Source organism: Candoia aspera, chromosome 1, assembly GCF_035149785.1.
Source record: "Candoia aspera isolate rCanAsp1 chromosome 1, rCanAsp1.hap2, whole genome shotgun sequence".
In the NCBI taxonomy this organism is placed as follows: Eukaryota; Metazoa; Chordata; class Lepidosauria; order Squamata; family Boidae; genus Candoia; species Candoia aspera.
In genome coordinates this window covers 63,953,873-63,968,185 of record NC_086153.1, presented here as the reverse complement: position 1 = coordinate 63,968,185, position 14,313 = coordinate 63,953,873, and the positions used below count along the sequence as shown (strand labels likewise).

General features: G+C 40.0%; 1 long non-coding RNA gene across 2 annotated transcripts in view; it reads left to right on the top strand.

Annotated features, from left to right (window-relative positions):
* Positions 1-2,938: 2,938 nt before the first annotated feature.
* Positions 2,939-14,313, top strand: part of LOC134488092 (uncharacterized) — a 34,701-nt gene continuing 23,326 nt past the window's right edge. The window contains exon 1 of one of the 2 annotated variants that reach the window (XR_010066931.1): positions 2,939-3,221. This is a non-coding gene — a long non-coding RNA (uncharacterized LOC134488092). Of the gene's footprint in view, positions 3,222-8,990; positions 9,438-14,313 lie in introns of those variants that run through there. The other variant, XR_010066930.1, reaches the window with a different exon arrangement.

Below are 14,313 nucleotides of genomic sequence, written 5' to 3'. Positions count from 1 at the left end.
CATTGGCTCTCAGTTTTCTTCTGGGTGCAATTCAAGGTGCTGTTTATTACCTTAAAAACCCTATATGGCATGGGACCAGGTTATCTGCAGGCCACCCGCTCCCTAAGGACATCTGCCAGTCCTACCAGATTGGATAGGGTGGGCACGCTCCTAGTCCCTTCCCTTAAACATTGCCATCTTATGGGACTTAGGCAGTGTGCCTTTTCCATGGCAGCCCCTGCCCTATGGAACCCTTCTCCCTGAAATTCGGCAGGCCCCCACCCTTTTAGCCTTCCAAAAAGCACTTAAGATCTGGCTTTTCTCCAAAGCGCTGGGATAGGGTGAGATTGACGAGAAGACTTCGTAGTGGACTGTATGTGAAAGTTTAACTATGGTGCCAGATTTTAATATTTGTAGTTTTAATGTTTTTTATTGTACATAGATGCTGTTTTAACTGTTGGTTGTGAGCCACCCAGAGTTTGGTACAAGATGGATGGCTATATAAATGTTTCAATAAATAAATAAAATAAACAATTAATTTCTTTTTATGCTTATGAACCTCTTTCAGATTTGCCCCTTTTTCAGGTTTGTCCTTTATTTTTTCCAAGAAAATATGGTCATTGTACACAACACCATAAACCAAATCTAAACAAAAAATATTATGACTTAGAGCAAACTTACGGTCAAACTCCTCCAAGTTATTTTGTTTGGGCCACAACAATACTTGGTAAGTTCTGAATATGTTCCAAGCAAATGTAGGACACTGGTCACCATGTAGACAAGCAGGCTGGGGTGGTATGGCAGCAGTGGTCTGCCTCAGCCTGAGATGGCAGGTTGCCTGTAAAATACAGGGCCTCATTAGTTGGGCCATGCACTTGACACTCCAAAGCCTTTCGCACTGAGCAGCATACCTACCCAAACTTGCTTTCAGAGGTGGAGGTTGCTCCTGAGGCAGTGCTGGCTTTATAGGCAATGGAAAAATGAGGCTTGGCCAGAGGAAACAGGCTGGGAGGTTGAGCCTACCTGAGGGAAGGAAGGAGATGGCCAAGGAGGAAGGCTGGGTCTGATGGTTGCTCTGTTAGGTGAAGGAAAGATGGACTTTGCAGGCAAGGAGAGAGAAGGGGACATGGCTGAGAAAAAAGCCAAAGGAAAGAAAGACCTCTCTGTTCAGCAAGGAGAGAGAAGAAAGCAAGATTTGGCTAGTTCTTAGTGAGATGGTTCTCCTGGATTGTACCAACCTAGATACAATATGATACTTAAGAAACATTACTATCAACCCAGAAATAAAACCAAATATTGGTGCTTTGGTTAGTAACAAAGGAAATGCCTGTTCTGTAGTTCTGTTTCGGAAGTAACTCTGTTTCACATTACAGTATTTTAATGTAATAAATTATGTTTAATAACATACTAGGGTAATCTTAGTTTTTGACTCACCACAACTTTTGTATCAATATATGGAAAGATCTCAGTGTTGTAGTCCTTGGGGGAATGACTCTTTGACAATTTCAGTTTGAAATCCCTGGCCTATGAATCCAGTTCCAAGACATTTATCCCTAACTAGGATGAAGCCAAAATGACAATGTGTTATGTCAAACTACAACACAAGCTCCAACCTATTTGTCACCTCATTTGCAAGTCAAAAAGGGGTGTAGTTTGCACTACAATGTCACAATGAATATTTCATCATCTCCCCCCTGCCCCTGCAACACCTATGATTCTGCCTTTATAAGCATCTGGGGGTGTATTTTGCCAGCTGGTAATACATTATCCACACTTCTGAATGTTGGTGTTGGGGAAGACTCTAGAGAATACCATAGATAACCAAGAAAACAAACAAATGGATCATTGAACAAATCAGTCCACAGTTCTCAGTCAAGTACAAATGACCAGGCTCAAATTATATTTTGGGTACATTATACAAAGGACACGGTGGCACTATGGGTTAAATCGCTGAGCTGCTGAGCTTGCCGATCGGAAGGTCAGCGGTTTGAATCCACGTGACGGGGTGAGCTCCCGTTGCTAGTCCCAGCTCCTGCCAACCTAGCAGTTCGAAAACATGCAAATGTGAGTAGATTAATAGGTACCGCTTTGGCGGGCAGGTAATGGCATTCCGTTTAGTCATGCGGGCCACATGACCACGGAAGTGTCTGCGGACAAACGCCGGCTCTTCGGCTTTGAAATGGAGATGAGCACCGCCCCCTAGAGTCGGACACAACTGGACTTAATGTCAAGGGAAACCTTTACCTTACATTATGCAAAAGCCCAGCTTTCTGGATAATCTATAATGCTGGAAAAGGTAGAAGGAAAGAGGATGAGTGGTAGAAGGTGGATGGACTCAGTTAACAGAGCCACTGGGTGCTGGGAGAGGTGAAGGACTGGGTTGGGACAGATTATCCTGGAGATAATCTATGCAGCTGCTAAAAGATGACACCAATTTAATGGCACATAATATTTTATCCATCTGAGGAAGTGGGCTGCAGTACAGTTATCCTTAAGAAGATCAGCCCTTCTTTTCCAGTAACACAGCCACGTTTGTGATCTGTGGAAAACTCACTCCATCACTCATCCAAGGCAGCGAGTGTATGTGGGACTGAGAGATTCACTTCTGTAAAATGTTTAAGAGCGTCATTCAAGCGTTCACCCAGATAGCCCATGCTTTATTCCCGAACAGACTGCAACCTTCCAGCTCAGAAGGAAGCCGCTTTTCGTTCTTCCTTCGGAATGAACACTGCGCAGCAGAAAGGCTGCCTAAATGCCGCAGAGGAGCACAAGCACTATGCGACCACCTCGTATCCCCTCCCTCCCCGCTCAAATTTCCCGACGCCATGGCAACCCTCCCGACGCCAAAGCAGCCTCCCTCTCTCTCCCTCCCGCTTTCTCTGACTTTTTGGTGATGATGCAACCACGCCGCTACGTGGGGATTCCGCCGGATTATCCGGCGTGCCCCGCGGCAAAATGGCGGCCTGAGCTGAGCGGGAGGGTCCGGGCCGAGAGGGGCAGCGGGCGGTGGGTGGGAGGGGGGAAAGAAAAGTTTGCCAGAGACTTGAAATGATGCGGCTCGGGCCGGAGCGAGGGGGCAAAAATCCGGTCCTCCAGCTCAACTGAGCGGACAGGATCCTCCCTGTCGCCGGGCGAGCAGAAGAGAGCAACAAACTCCTCAGAGTTACACGAACTGCGTGGGTCTCCGCTGCGTGTTGCTCGGAGCTGGCTCATCCTCGCCTCGGGACCCCTATCCTGTGGAGGTAATAATCACCTCTACCCCTCGGAGCTGCCTGCTAATGAATCGCCCGGGTGGGAGTGGAAAGGGGCGGGAACTAGCGCCGTCTCGCCTTCGCCTCCCGGTCCCGGAGACGGTCTGGCTTTGTGGCTATAACCGCAGGCTGTAGCTGAAGTTCGCCCTCCCAGACAAGGTACAATCCCGAAGCAGCCTGCGTTCAAATATAGCCAACACGGGGGTTGGGTGGGGGTTGACGTAGCCCAATCACTGGGGTGGACTTGGTACAATTCCGCCCACCTATTCAGACTTGGCGCCAGCCTTTCTCCTGTGTCTTGCTGCGAGCGAGTGGTGGGGAGGGTGGTTTCTGTGGGAGTTAGTCGGCTTTGTGAACAGCGAGGGTAGTTGGGGTGAGGTGCAGTCAGGGAAATGGTATCCTCTTCCCCCAAGAACGAGCAGTGCATTAAAATGGAGATTCAATATGGAGAAGGCTTCAGAAGTGGGCAATTGGTAAAAGAAGGAGAAAGGTCCTGCCACGGTGATGTTTTAATTTGGCTGGAAATCCTCGCTTGATTATCTCAACGCCAACATGTTGTAGAGGATGTTTTTACAAATTGCATTTATGTTCTGCCAAACTTCCAAGGCACTTAAAATAGCATACCTGGCTTCCCCATCTATTTGTAAAAGTCTGTAACAGTCCTCGAGGTAGATTGAGAAGGAGCAACTGGTCCAAAATCCTTCAGTGAGGTTGGTGGCTAAATTAATTTGAGCTAAGATTTCCCAGGGTTAATCTAATCCTGTAACCACATAGGTGGTGTTGTAGAAAGACTGCTTACGTACATACCCTTAGCAAACTTAAAACATCTGAGTCAGTATATTTTCATCTCTGGATATCCTGTGTCCCATCTAGCTCCATTGCATTTGTGCTATGCAAGAAAGTGATTTGTTAGCTTGTGGCTTGTGTACTGTACAAACTCAAGAACTGGGGTTACTTTCTGGTTCAGTTTATGAACTGTACTTCATATGAACCCACGTAATTGGGTTTATTCAATAAACTATCATTCATTTAAACATGAGTTCTGAGTATATAGTTGTTGTGTCTCACGAAAAATAAAACTGTTTATTCCATATGTGAAGTAAAAGAAATAAAACAGAATAAAAGCTGTTTGCCCAACACACCTATCCATGGGTTACTTATATTTTCTGGGTTTGCACTATGCACTGAAGCACAAACCAACTAGGTGCATTTTAGTCTAGTGTGTTTTGTAAACCCAGTCCAACTGGCTAGTTTATATTCAGTGTGTTGTGACCCACATGGTTCAATAAACCAGGGCTTACTTAACCATGAATTAGCTGTTGTGCAACTGTGCCAAACACATGTATTATGTGGAAACAAATAGACCTTCTCACAAGAAAATTTAACCTAAAGTAGTGTGGAAATTGAAGTGAAGTAAAATTGTGGTACAGCTGGTTTTAAGAATTTGCTTCTGAATGGACTAAAAAGCCAACCCCTTTTAATTCAGAGAATAATTATCAGCCCACACTCTGGAAATAGCCCATTCCTAGAAATGCATTCAGTTTATAATCTGAAATTTAGATTCAAGTTTTCTACGTACAGTAGCTGCACATCATTTATCATATGTAGTTTGCCATATGTGATTTATAATTTTGCAGGATGCTTTTCCTGTTTGTTATGGGAAAGTTAAGACGTTAGGAAAGTTTTACTGTTATTCTCTTTGGCTTGCTATTTTTAAAAATATTTTTTTGATTTATTTTTTGATTTATTCGATTTCTATAGCTGCCCTTCTCAGCAAGTGACTCAGAGTAGAATTATGGAACAACAAAGTTAAGAAAACATTTGGTCCCAGTAATAAGTGATATATTGTTGTGTTTAGATTTTTTTAAAAGAAACATTTAGTATCTACAACCTAATTTATACATGATGCCCTAGAATCTGATTTCACACAACGTTTCAAAAGATGTTTTGTTTGTGGTGTGCTATGCTGTGTGTATATCCAGCCACTATTTTTTATAAATCATACTTAAAAAAACCATGACTTACTATGCTATATGAACATGGTCATATTATTACATAGGAAATAGGTCCCTTCACACAAGGAGTTAATAATAGCATGGAAATTAGCAGAGGGATGTAAGCAAATGTAATTACATGTATATAAAACTTGGTCATAGCCAAGATGTCAAGATAAGGCATAATTAGTAAAAGTGCATATTGAGATAAGATTTGAAGAAAGAGAATACTGTATAAATGTTCAGAAAGGAGTTTTATTTAAGGTTTATGTTGCTTTTATTTTAATTATTTGATATTACTTTTTCATATCCTTTCATATCCTTTCTATTTTCCAAGAAATGCGACTCTTAATGAACAAGGTATCCCTTGGAATCACTTGCAAAGACAGGAGTTAATGTGGTCTGAATAATCTGAAGTGGGACTTGATCAGAACCAGTCCATCCTTTGCCAAGGTTAGAAAGCACCAATGGTTGGGGCTGTTACAGAATTTACCTCTCAGTCAGATGGTGGGGCCGTGTGGAGGCAGCAGTAGGTATGGTTGTCCAAGTCTAGAACAGATGCATCTAAATTGTAGAAAATGGGAAAGTGCCTTCCTGGTGGTCTGTTTGTGCATGTAGTGGCACTAATATTCTGTGTCTAGTAATCTGATGGAACTCCATCTTGATAAATTGCATGGTCTTTGGAGATGAATTGCAGTGCAATGCTGGTAGGAAATAGGAATAAGGGATTTGTGAAGATGGGGCATAGATTTATTTCTGAGGCAGTATTAAGGGATCAGTTCCTTAAACAGGGATATAACCTATTCCCAAAGACAAATGGCATTTAAGCCTGATGGATGGATTGAAAAACAATGAAGCCTTACATAGTTTTAGCTGAAAATCACCAAGTGAATTAAAAATTAATTGTAGCTATGTTGGCTATGAGAAACTAAATCTATAGAGGTCAAGTTATTTTAGGCCAAATGAAATTTTACAAAATCATTGTTACTTTGCAAGTTTCTGTATTAGACAAAGTGGTTAGGGAAAAAAGGGGGGTATGAGAGGGAAAAATGTGATCAGTATAAGAGCCATATCTATACTAGATTACATTGTCTCATGAAATCATTTTTTCTCCCTTTTCCTTCCCTTTTTTTCCCCAACTATTTTTTTAATGGAGAGATATAGAAACTCAGAATCTTGCACCAATGTTATAAAATTCAGGTGGTTTAATGAAGTGTGAATTGGCTACATTTTAGCACCCATTAATTATATATTATAATATGGGTGTTTGAAATGGGGTGATACTTGATTCTATCATGTATCAGATACTATGAATGATATAGAGCTTAGAAATATATAGCAGTAATTACGAATATAATTATTCTGGGTTAATATAATTCAAATAAAAGGATGAGATTGTGAATGCAGCCTTAACCAATATGTTGCAAATAAAATAACTCACAAGGGAAGTTGTTGATTGAAGATATGAAAGGGGGAAAAGTCATATGAGGTTTAACTGGTAGGCAAAAATGCCTGATCTCGGTCTTACTGCTGAGAGGAAATGAGAAAGGGTTATTTAGAGCTGTGGCTTTCAATACTGCATATTTATCTTTTGAGAGAGAGAAGTAGTTATACTGATAATACAGGCACATGAAAGATGCATCTTTCATGATAGTAGAGTAATCTTAGATGTGGTGATTGAGATGAATTAGTGTTGTTCAAGTTCAGTTGAATATTATTTCTGCTTTGCTTGAAAACAGCCCTTGTAATCCAGATAATTCTTACTTTGAATATCTTATATTGTTCTGTGTGAGAGCTGGTTTGGTTTAATCGTTAAGGCATCAGGCTAGAAACTGGGAGACCATGAGTTCTAGTCCCGCCTTAGGCATAAAAGCCAGCTGGGTGACTTTGGGCCAGTCATTCTCTCTCAGCCCTAGGAAGCAGGCAATGGCAAACCACTTCTGAAGTCTTGCCAAGAAAACTGCAGGGACTTGTCTAGGCAGTCACCAGGAGTCAAGACTGACTCAAAGACACCCCCCACATGCACCCATGGTTCTGCCTTGTACATTTTTATATGTTAAAAAAGTATATCCTTCAGCTTGGTATCATGGTTCTGCTTTTTATGAGACCACATCAGATATGCACTTTTGCATATGCTGCTATTGTAGTGGTCATCTTATGTCTTGTGCTATTGCCTATTAAGTGGAAACAATATAATTTCTCCCACATATTCTCTAAATTTCAGATACCACAACTTTCTTTTACCCTTCTTTTAAGCATGCTGTGTTGAGAGGCATACATTATTGGAGGGGCCAAATTCCACAATATAGGACACAGATATTGGCAGTTAATATTGCTTGTCCCTTTGTTTTACAAGGACTGTTGTATGCCATTGGTTGTCAAGATACGATGGTCCTTTTGTTTCATGCTTTGTATTTGTTCCTTTTTATAGGAATTTGTGGTGCAAATTCAGAGCCTGAATTTTCCTCTTCTCTTTAAGCAGAAGTTGTCAAGACTTAGGTCTTCATAGTCACTGAGAGTAAGCTACAGCAATGACAATTTTCTAGATGGATCATTTTTTATAGAACCTGATATGGTCTCGTAATAAAAATAGCCAAAAGAAGAAATCTGTATAGAGCATAGATCTAATTTTGGCTTCTTTCCTTTCTTCCTCTGGGAAGTTGTAGAGATCACTACAGTGCTTTGTATTTCAGCTTCTTATACGATTGATTTTCCATCGCAGGAAAATTGAGAATACTTATAAAATTGTCCTACAAACAGGTCATCTGTTAAGAAATTAACTGTAGAGCTGTACTGCATCTTGCCCAGTAGGAGGAAATATATGTTGCAAAATAATGCTTTCAAACAGTTCTTTTTACCTTTTAGGTCAAGAATGGTACTATAAAAAATCTGCCTTCCACTATTATGCCATCTCTGTGTTGTGCATATTTCTCCCACTATTCATATGCTCTATCATTTATGTTCTCTTTTGACTTGTATTATTTGTCACCTCCTCCTCTTTCTACCTCTTTTTTTAGAGTCAAATCAGTTTTGTTCTGTACCCATTCAAATAATCTATTCTACTGCTGTTTTGCTGATGATCCTCTGGAAACATTTTAGATACAAGTAGAGGACAACTTTGGGTGATTATAATTTTTTTAATGATTTATAGATATTAAAAAATAAGCTGCTTGGTTCACAGAAAATTCTACTAGCTGCAGAGGTGCTATTTCAAGCTGTTGAGAGATAGGGAGCGAATGCCCCAAGAAACGTCTTGTTTAATGTACTCCCTCTTGAGGTGGGGGTGAGATTTAGGGAGATTTCTCAACTGAGGCCCTTGAACTGGATGGGAAGTCCTTCATTGGGAAGTCCTATGAACCTCAGTTTTTTCCTGTCTGAAATGAATTTTGCTGACATATTGCTCATCCTGACCAATATTGCTTTCACTGAACCGAATGAATAAAACATAGAGATTTTTGTTACACTTTATGATTTGTTAGCCACTTCTGGTGAGGGGGAGTTTTTGTAGAGGTAAAATGAGATTACAATAGAATTTTCAGATAAAAGGCCACCGGATTTACCTTCAGCTTGAAGTATTTAATGCTCTTGCTACATCTAAACAGGTGTCTTTTTCTTTATTCCTAATGTGTCTGCAGTGCAAGCCTATTTTGATAAGATTCAGGAGCTCAGATAATCACAACTTGCTGCAGTTCCACTGTGGCTGTATGAAGTGACAAAAATCACCACTTGAAAGGATTTGTGGGTTGCTTTGCCAAACCTGACCATTTGAGTTAAGTTTACCACTGTCAAAAAGTTGTGTGGATAGACCCACGAGGTGGTACTGTATATTCATCCTTTAGAGATGGGGTGGTTCTACCTGCCTTGAAGAAAGCAATGGTGTGCCCCCATCTTTAAGAAGCCATCAAGCTCATGTCTCTGCCTGGAGGCTGTCCAGGTCCAAGCAGTAAGTAAATTCTTTTACTTACTCCCCAAAGCACAGAAGTATGTGGAATTTGATCTTTCCATCCCTCCACGTTGCAGGCTTTCAGTGAACTTTAGTTGGCATTATCTTGAAACTATGCTGTCTTGTGGGAGAAAGTCAGGAGTGTGTGCTAGCTTGATATAATTCCTCTTTGTCTAATTTATGCTAAAATATATGCCCTAATTATGCCTTTGAAGGCTGAGAAGTTGCGGAGGTATTGGCGCAAAAGAAGATAATAAAGGAGGATCTCTGGTACGTATGGTAAATTAAGTATTGTAATTGAATAAAATAAGCATTACAGTACAAGGAAAAAAAAGGAAGCTGGCTGAGAAATGGCTAAGAAACAGCTATCCCCTTCACTGCTGTTCTGAATCAGAAAATGTCCAGTTTTTGTAGAAAGTTTGCAACAATTGTTGTTGCACATCTAGTTTAGGGACCTGAAAGGGGTGTATTCTTGTTCTTAGGCTTTGCAGCCAATGCATGGTTTTATTTCATCAAGTTTATGGACATTTCAAGACATACTTATGTACTGAGTTCAGGGTGCCTAAAGTTCTTGAAATCATCACAAGTTGAAGCAGGGATAGGTGAGTTTCTGTTTCTCTGCGGCCACCAAAGCCCTGGTGGGAGACATGGGTAATTGGGTTACAAAAATATGGCCTAGAAAATTATCTACCAAGCTAGTTTTTTATCCTTTTGGAATTCCTGGATTTTCAAGGCAACTAGAGAGCAGTTGATTATAGGAAGGTACTGAATTTGGAGGATGTTACTCTGCCTTGCATTTAAATACCAGGTCAAAGAGACACAGCTAGTTGGTGGTTTGGTAAATACCACCCAGCAAATATATCTACTGTTGCTCTCCTTGCTGGGTGCTATTGCAATGGGTATAAGTAGTTGTTAATCTCTTTAAAAACTTTTTTTTAAAGATATGGTTATGTTTCTGTAATATCAAGTACAAGCAGTTAAAACAGTCAGTGATGTATACCTCAGTTCGATTAGATAGACAGTTATACTTTTTATGAGAAGTTTACTGCCTTCCCAACTGTATTGTTTATCAAAAGATGGTCCAAGCAAATCCAGGAAACTTACAAGTCTGTTTTTCTAAGGCAACTGAATGGGAAGCTAATGGGTTTTATATTAATGAATCTAGAGTACCATATATTAGAGGAAGTCTTTTTTCTTTTTGTTTAGTGTTTATTCCAAAAACAATTCTTGAACTTCAAGGAGTTTTTGCTCCTTTGGGGTATGGGAATGTGTCAGTGTTTTAAAAATTACTCAAAAATTTCTTTTATACAGCTTTTTAATTTTCTCCTGCTAAGCATGGATGATTCTCTAGCTTTTCTGTAATTCAGTTTGGACTCTCTCCTCATTGGCATACAGCACATCTGTTTTAATACTATTATGTTAAGTTACACATTTACAATTGAATTGCCATTGTACCCATTCTAATGCAAATTTCCCCATTCCTTGTTTTCTTTAATAAGTATCTTCTAATGTTCCTTGCATTTTAACGTTTTGGGTTTATTTCCTTTTTTGTGTAAAAATCAAGTAAAGTTTTACTCTTAAATGCTTAGAAATTTAAGTCCTTCATGCCTTATCCAGAATAAGAACTTATATTTTTTTGTTAATGTTAATACAAAGTTTATGTATTGTATTGTGTGTGTGCACACATATTTGCAGTTACTTATTTTCTTTGGCATATATTTGGGATGTGTGATCTCCCCAGTACATTTCACACATAGTTCTTTTAAATTAGATTGGGGAGGAATGACTAGAGAGTAGGAACATGTTTAACGATTGAAGATTTGTTGGTTTTAGTGTAGTCTAGCTTTACCATTTAAAAAAAGAGCAAGGACTCTGGAAAACAAGGTGGATTTTGTTAGGAACTGTTTATATACAGGAACAGAGTTAATCCTTCTCTCTATGAAAATTTGTTCAAGTACCATATTTTCAGGCCTCATTAAGTGCTTTTAAATAGAAAAAGGGGATAAATATTTGCAGTACATAAATACATTTGTCTGAACTGGCTTAAGTAGGTGACGTCAAAGAGACGTTCGTTGAAAGGATACAGAAGCAGTCATTGTCTTGGGGTATGACCTGTGACTATAGTATTTCATTTCAGTACTAGACTGCAACTTTGTTTTAAACTGAGATGGTAAGTCAAGACAGTGTTATTTATTCCTTAAACAAACTGAGATTAACAGTCAGAATTTTGCCTCTAGCAAGGACAATATTTTATTCTTGTCATATACTAAAATAGGATTTACCAGTATTTGCTACTGAAATTGCATTGAGTGTATTTGGCTTATGTGTTCCTTCAGTTGTATTGTGGCTTTAACAGTTAGTAACACCATTAGAACACAACATGTCATCAAGTAGTTACTACAGTTAAATTGATGTTTCCAATAGAAGAGAATATTTGTAGCTCAGGGTTGAACTGTGGAGTCCTTGGTGCTCTCTGAGCTTGGTTGTTCGCTTGCAGATGTTTCATTACCCAACTAGGTAACATCATTATTGCTAGTGGGTGTGGGGTTTGCTCCCTGTTTATATACAGTAGCTTGCCCTGCCAGTGTTGGTTGGGGGTGTGGTTTTCTCCTTGGTAGTTCCTTGATTAGGAGATTGTTTTCTACTGCTTGATTATTTGTCTGTTGTTAATTCCTGTTTATCTGGGTGTTGGCTGCTGGAGGGGGTGTGTTTTAGTCTTTTTTGTTTTGTTCGTAGCTTTTTGTCTCTTTTGAATGATGTGTAAATATGGTTTATTTCTATGTGTCTGTTGATGGCTGATTTGTTCGAATGCCAAGCTTCCAAGAATTCCCTAGGATTTTTGGATTTAGCTTGGTCTAGGATGTTCACTGTTTCCCAGTTGAAACTGTGGTTGAGTCTGTCCATGTGTTGTGTGATTAAGGAGTTTTCATCGTGTCTTCTGACTGCTAGTTGGTGTTCATGGATACAATCTGCTAGTCTTCTGCCTGTCTGTCCTACATAGTGGCTCTTACAGTCCTTCCACTTTATGTTGTAGATGGCTCCTGTTTTTTTCTTCTTGGGCTACTGCATCTGTTGCTTTACTTAAGATGTTTTGGAGGGCTTTGATTGGTTTGTGTTCTACGGTGACCCTGTGTGTTTGTAATAGTCCGTTGGTTGTTTCTGAGATGCTTTTGATACATGGTAGCATTATCCTTTTCATAGCTTGTGTTGGATGTGCTGTAGTGGGTTGAGTGGTCAGGTGCTTTTTGATAAATTGATGTTATATATTCAGATGAGCAGAACACTGAAAGAAAAATGGAATTCTTCTCCCATGTCCTTTAATATGTCCCTGTAAATGAACACTATCAAATCATGTTTTCTTATTTATTAATTTCTTTTTAGCCTTTCCTGATCATAATTTTCTCCAAGCCTTCTGTGCTGAATACTACCAATTTGAAATTACATCTTTTTGGCTATAGCAGTTGATAATTTGAGACTATTTCTTTTGAGTATGGAATAAATCACATGCATGACATCTCTATTTTTCTACCTCTTCTTATTTTTTTAAAAAAGCTATGAACTATTGCATATAAAATTCTAAATTGTTCCTTTTGTAAAAAAAATTGGATTAGTATTGTTGTTTATTCGTTTAGTCGCTTCCGACTCTTTGTGACTTCATGGACCAGCCCACGCCAGAACTTCCTGTTGGTCGTCAACACCCCTAGCTCCCCCAGGGACAAGTCCGTCACCTCCAGAATATCATCCATCCATCTTGCCCTTGGTCGGCCCCTCTTCCTTTTGCCTTCCACTCTCCCTAGCATCAGCATCTTCTCCAGGGTGTCCTGTCTTCTCATTATGTGGCCAAAGTATTTCAGTTTTGCCTTGAATATGCTCAAGTGAGCAGTCTGGCTGTATTTCCTGGAGTATGGACTGGTTTGATCTTCTTGGAGTCCAAGGCACTCTCAGAATTTTGCTCCAACACCACAGTTCAAAAGCATCGATCTTCCTTCTCTTAGCCTTTCTTATGGTCCAGCTCTCGCAGCCATATGTTACTACGGGGAACACCATTGCTTTAACTATGCGGACCTTTGTTGTCAGTGTGATGTCTCTGCTCTTAACTATTTTATCGAGATTTGTCATTGCTCTTCTCCCAAGGATTAAGCGTCTTCTGATTTCCTGACTGCAGTCAGCATCTGCAGTAATCTTCGCACCTAGAAATACAAAGTCTTTCACTGCTTCTACATTTTCTCCCTCTATTTGCCAGTTATCAATCAAGCTGGTTGCCATAATCTTGGTTTTTTTGAGGTTTAGCTGCAAGCCAGCTTTTGCACTTTCTTCTTTCACCTTCATCATAAGGTTCCTCAGTTCCTCTTCGCTTTCAGCCATCAAAGTGGTATCATCTGCATATCTGAGATTGTTAATGTTTCTTCCAGCGATTTTAACTCCAGCCTTGGATTCCTCAAGCCCAGCAAGTCACATGATGTGTTCTGCGTACAAGTTGAATAGGTAGGGTGAGAGTATACAGCCCTGCCGTACTCCTTTCCCAATCTTAAACCAGTCCGTTGTTCCGTGGTCTGTTCTTACTGTTGCTACTTGGTTGTTATACAGATTCTTCAGGAGGCAGACAAGATGACTTGGTATCCCCATACCACTAACAACTTGCCACAATCTGTTATGGTCCACACAGTCAAAGGCTTTAGAATAGTCAATAAAACAGAAATAGATGTTTTTCTGAAACTCCCTGGCTTTTTCCATTATCCATCGGATATTGGCAATTTGGTCCCTAGTGCCTCTGCCTTTTCTAAACCCAGCTTGTACATCTGGCAATTCTCGCTCCATGAATTGCTGAAGTCTACCTTGCAGGATCTTGAGCATTACCTTACTGGCATGTGAAATGAGTGCCACTGTTTGATACTTTGAACATTCTTTAGTGTTTCCCTTTTTTGGTATGGGGATGTAAGTTGATTTTTTCCAATCGGATGGCCATTCTTGTGTTTTCCAAATTTGCTGGCATATAGCATGCATTACCTTGACAGCATCATCTTGCAAGATTTTGAACAGTTCAGCTGGGATACCGTCGTCTCCTGCTGCCTTGTTATTAGCAATGCTTCTTAAGGCCCATTCAACCTCACTCTTCAGGATGTCTGGCTCTAGCTCACTGACCACA